General features: G+C 38.6%; 1 pseudogene; it reads right to left on the bottom strand.

Moving 5' to 3' along the window:
* LOC100950107 overlaps nt 1-6,000 on the bottom strand; it is a 36,838-nt pseudogene that overhangs the window by 20,481 nt on the left and 10,357 nt on the right.

Genomic DNA, 6,000 nt, shown 5'->3' with positions numbered 1-6,000 from the left:
CTCTCTTCCTTTTCTTTCTCCTTCCTCCTCCATTTCCCTCCCCCTCTTCCTTTCCTTTCTTCTTCCTCCTCAGTTTCCCTTCACTCTCTTCCTTTCCTTTCTCCTTCCTCCTTAGTTTCCTTCCCCTCTCTTCCTTTTTTTCCTCTCTTTTCCTTTCATTTTTCCTGCTCCTTCCCTTTCTTTCCTCTTTCCTTCTTTCACTAAAATTAACAGCCTGTATGTTGTATCTGTCAGGGTTCAACCAGAGAAACCAAATCAATAGGAGATTAAGAGATTTATTGTAAGGAACTGGTGATTGTGGGGCGGCCAAGGCAGCCACCAGGAAGAGCCACCTGGGTCTTTAGGGTACAGGGCGAAGCTTCTTTCCATGGGCAAAATTTTTATACAGGGAAACTTTGGCTCTGCTTTTAAGATCTTTCAACTAATCAAATCAAGCCTAAGAGAATTATCTAAGATAATCTTTTTTACTTAAAATCAACTGCTTATAAACTTCAATCACATCTATGAAATATCTTTATAACTGCTAAGATTAGTGTTTGAACAACTGGAGACTGTGGCTTGGTCAAGGTGACAAATAACATATAAAAACATATAAATAACATATAAAAAAACATATGTTTTTGCTGCATAGATGTGAACATTTCTCTAGGATATGTGCGTATTCAAAGGTGAAATTGCCAGGTCATTGACATAATCATTTTTAACTTTATGAGATATTTCATGTTGCTCTGGAAAGTGTCTAAACCAATTTACACTCCTCTGTCAATTATGAGATTTGTCATTGCTTCTTATTTTGTCCAAAGTTTGTTACTGTGCTTTTAAGTTTTGCCAGTTTTTGAGTGTGATATTGTACTTCCTTGAATATTATTACTATTGAGGCTGGTTTTTCCTTGTGTGCATTGCTATTCTTTTTATTTTTACCTTTTTTAAAAGAGTGCACTTGTGCTTTTTACATAGCGTCTTACTATTACTACTTATACCTTCCTTTGAGATAAGTCCAGCTTTACTTGTTTAACTGCTTTGTGATTTGTACATATGATACTTCAAGAGCAGTAGTGAGAAAAGAGGCCACTTCAGTCCTGAGAGTTCAATGAAGCCTGAGGTAGCTTAAAACAACACTTTTTATTATTGTTTTTATTATTATTATTAATCTCAAGAGTTTTTGTGGGCCAAGAGATTGGGCACAGCTTGGCTGGGTCCTCAATTGAGGGTCACAAGGCTACAGTCAAGGGGCTGGTTAGGTTACCTTCTCATCTGGAAGCTCAGCTTTGGAAGACTCTGCTTCCACTTCCAAGCTCATTCTCTTTGTTATCAGACTTCAATTTCATGCAACTGCAGCTGGCTGTCAGCTGAAGGTCCCTGAGTTCCTGGAAGCCACTCTTACATGCAAGGGACACAGCTTCATGTCTGCACTAAGTAAGCGTCTCCAGCTATGCACTTCATCAAGTCAGCAATAACAGCCTCTACATAAGAGAGGGCTCTGTCCCTTCTCTTCTTGAAAAGGAACTTCCACCAAATTAAGTCAGATCCACCGGGATAACTTCCTACTTGATTCACTCAAAATCCATTGATTTGGGACCTTAATGCCATCTGCAAATATATTTTCATGCTAGCCATATTCAATCACCAGAAGGAAGTCACAGGCCTTGCTCAAATCCAAAAAGAAATAATATGTCAGGTATGAATATCAGGAAATAGAAATCACAGGATTTCTACCTCGCCTCTACCTCTACCCCTACCTCGCCCCAGGTCTGTCTGCTGAAGCATCATTGTTTAAGTCTTAGAGCAAGACACACAATTTTAGTTGCTCCCTCTCACCAGGACTGGTTTATGGACTGTTTCCTAGGCATGATAAATGGAAGATATTGAGCTATTTTAAAATGAAAGAAAGAAAGAGAGAGAGAGAGAGAGATCAAAATTAGATTTATATATGACACTGTATTACATAGTCCAGAGTGGCTAGGAAGTAACCATGTTTAGTAACTCCCTGATGAAATTTCAGTGACAGTCATAAGAAGGATGAATTCAAGTATTCCCTAGTGTTTGAGAGCTGCTTTATTCAGCTCAATCAGAGAAAAATAATGGGTAAGCATGTCCATCACTGTGTGCTGACACGGGCATCCTGCCCACTGGCCAGGCCTCTCGGTGTCCAGCATCGTGCCTCTTGCTCAGCCAGCTGCATGATGATCATGTTAGACAAGTCTGGGGCTGCAAGAAACTGTGGGTGCCGGATTGCATCCAGGCTGATCAGTCTCCTTCCCTTGAAGTTTATGAGGATCCCTGTCATTCTTAACCATGAGAAACAACAGTTGTATTTGATGCTTGTAAATGCTATTTCTTTTACCCCCCCCCACCCAGTTGGGGCTCTCTTTAGACTTACTAGGTTTAGATTTAGATCTCTTTGACTTTCAGAAACAAACTCATTCATCTCCTGAGATGAGCACTGCAGGGTCATAGTAGACACAAGCCCAATTCAACTGATGCACAGAGTTGGTAGCACAGAGCACACAGTGAAAGCCGTACACTCTCAGGGTGAAATGCTCTCTCCTGCTTGAATTTCCAAGCCACCTGACTTTGTACTGACCTTACCGTGTGTTTTGTGATGCCCTGCACGTCAGTCTGAGGCCCAGGATAGTGGAGCCCCATCTCATACCAAGTTCAGCATGCCATTCCCACAAGGGTCTGGCCAAAGGGCACACGTGATCCAAGAAGCATCTCTACCACCACCTTCCTCTCCTCTTTCTCCTCTCTTTCCAAAGATCCCTGAACACAGCCAGTAAGGTTCAGTCTGGTCTAAAGGAAAAGCAAGACAGAATATGTACCTCATTGGATATTCAGAGGAGGAAGAGAAGGTGCAATCATTTTTTCCTACCACCAGCATAGGAAAGTATACATCATATACATTTCCTAATGTATTAATAGGCCTAGTGGGCCTAGGCTAAGACAGAAAGGTGTCAGACCTAGGCTATAATGGAAAAATACCTGTTAATTCCTGGCGAATTTCTAGACTGCAAGCTTTCAAATGAAATGAAATAAGTCTAGTTCACTCCCAAGATAAACGAGAAAGTACTAATTAATTCCTTGCTTCTAGTTCACTTCAAGTTTCTTGCTTGGCTAACTCCCTGGGAAGCAGGCTGGGAAGTACCAACTGTTCCTGGACTGACTTTTAAACAATACCAGGTGGGGAAAGTACTGAAACTAAGATGTATAGGGGGAAAATATTCAAACAAAGATGTATGATGTATGGGTAACTAACCGCAAAATTCTGCTTCTGTACAATGCTAGCTTGCTACCCTACCTGGATGCACCTGGACAGCCTGTGTGCCAACCAGGATGCAAACAAAGCCTTAAAAACCTGACCCGTTAAGCACTTGGGGCTGCTCTGAGAAACCACATGTTGGGACACTGAGGCAGGCACCGGCTGGCTCTTCAATAAAAGAACTCGGCTGTAGATTTGGCTTGTTTAGCAGTGTGGTCTTTGTGGAACTCCTGGGTACAACAGGAGTTGTATAAATAAAGTTTATTTTCCCAACTTATTTGAGTTTTTCTGCTTAAGATCCTCAAGTGTGTGTGTGTTATGTACAAGTGATGTTGGGGGCAGACAGCCATCTCCTACTCACTACTATCAAGGGCAGTTTGGACATTGAACTTGAACATGGTGAAACTCTCCAAATACTATGTAACAGAGTTAGCAAATAATTGTTCACTGAGTGACTATAAAATTACATGAAGTTTTCCTGTGTTTAAGGAAAAGATACAGATTTCGTGTATCACAAAACTCAGAAGCCAAATAAAATTTGAGTGGGAGGGACAGAATTTTATTTCCACCAGGGATAACAGAATTGTAAAATATCGTGAACTCTTCCCCGCCACAAAAGAAACACAACATGCCAAGGAAGGGAGCAGTAAAGAAACAACAACTTAACTTTATTTTCTGAAGAGACCAAATCAAAATCTCCATATACTTTGTTTGTTACAATGTAACAACTATTGAAGAAGTAATGGATTTTTAAAAACTGGTTTGGCAGCTCCTTGGCAAATACTAATTTTTAGAGCTCAGATTCAACAAATATTGTTGATGCTCATAGTTTCTCAGGCATGGAGCACAAATCTCTTTTAAACCTCTCCATATTTCTGAAATAAATAGTCTTACCATAAGGAAATTGAGCACTAGTGGGTGTATGTAATTTGCTAAAGGTCACATAGCTAGAGAGTCAGGGAACCAAGTTCAAACCAGGTATAGTTTTAAATAAGTTAATGAATCTTTTGATGAGAAGAGGAAAAAAATGAGTTATTTCTGGAAGGTATTCTGAGAAAATTGGTTCAAATAACCTTACTACTTGGGGTGGCACGTCCAGAGAAACAGGAAAAAATCAAACTACGAACAAAACCTGGGCTGGCCATTTCTGATTTGCTATAGCAAAAGCTGGAGAAAGAAGCTTACAGAAGCTCCACGGGCTTACATGGTCTACATCTAGCTTTGCTCTAATACTTAAAAAGGGAAGGATGTTCTAACTGTGCTTGTGCCCAAATAAGCAATAAGTAAGGTTCTCCTGATGAAAGATGATTGGAAGTACCTTTTACCTATGACTGCCCCATTTTTCCACCAGTAAAGACGGTATTTGATGGTTCTGACATCAAAAGCATAATGAAGGAACACTACAGGCCTGAGGATGTCAGGGAATGAGGCCATACCATTACTGACATTATAACTGTACCCATTTTCCTGAGCCCAATCTCTGAGAAAGCCTAAATTCTAGGTCTCAGATCAAGTGAAAAATACCATTAAAAAATAATATATATATATATATATATATAGACCCTGGAGCTATTTTACAATGATTTTTATCCTTTCATAATATATCATACGTATTTACTAAACACAGGCACTAAAATTTGTTTTGCATAGCTACTTTTCAAGAAAATAAACAATCCTTTTTCATTACCAAATCCAAAATCTATAAAAATAAGTAAACAGTATTATTTTTAAAGTATAAAAATTTTATTTTTATTAATTTACAGTATTTTTAACTATGCAGAGATAAAAACTATTTTAAATTTATTTTGACTTTGTACAAAAACTGTGTAATAATATAACTTCTCATTTTCTTCTTATAGATGACAATCTGGTCTAAGATATGGTTTGTTTCAACTAATTGTCTCAATAACCTTCTTTAACTTAATAGTATACATTATGATGTGTTGTGATGTGTCTGAAAAGGAAAATGAAGATCCGAACCACATAAAGAAATCTTTAAAAGTGAAAGTATGAATTAAGTCAATTATTGTTTCTCACTTAAAGCTTTATATATTTTAAAATAGATTTTTTTTAAGACAGAGTTTCATTATGTCACACTTGGTAGAGTGCCATGGTGTCACAGCTCACAGCAACCTCAAACTCTTGGGCTTAAGTGATTCTCTTGCCTCAGCCTCCAAAGTAGCTGGGACTACAGGTGCCCGCCACAAAGCCTGGCTATTTTTTTTATTGCAGTTGTCATTGTTGTTTAGCAGGCCCGGGCCAGGCTTGAACCCGCCAGCCTCGGTGTATGTGGCTGGAACCCTACCCACTTAGCTACAGGCACTGCCTTAAAATAGTTTTTAAGTATTTTATTTACTAGTTTTTTTAAAATTAAAAATGTAATATATCCTTATAATCAGTAAACACAATGATGCTAGATTTTAAAAAATAAAATCAACTCCTCCAGTTTTATAACCACTCTTCTGTTGCTCAGTAATCAGTATATAAAAATAGTGTGTATTTTCCCATTTTATTCTTGATTATGAGGGTACAACTATGTACAATTATAATACTTATTCAGTTTTTTCTTTCTTTCTTTCTTTCTTTCTTTCTTTTTCTTTCTTTTTTTTTTTTTGAGACAGAGTCTCACTATGTCACTCTTGGAAGAGTGCCATGGGTCATAGCTCACAGAAACCTCCAATTCTTGGGCTCAAGCAATTCTCTTGCCTCAGCCTCCTGAATCACTGGGACCAGAGGCACCC

Source organism: Otolemur garnettii, unplaced genomic scaffold, assembly GCF_000181295.1.
Source record: "Otolemur garnettii isolate 467f Iridium unplaced genomic scaffold, OtoGar3 scaffold00046, whole genome shotgun sequence".
Taxonomy (NCBI): domain Eukaryota; kingdom Metazoa; phylum Chordata; class Mammalia; order Primates; family Galagidae; genus Otolemur; species Otolemur garnettii.
Note: the sequence above shows the minus strand (reverse complement) of the source record. Positions and strands in the feature narration are given on the sequence as shown.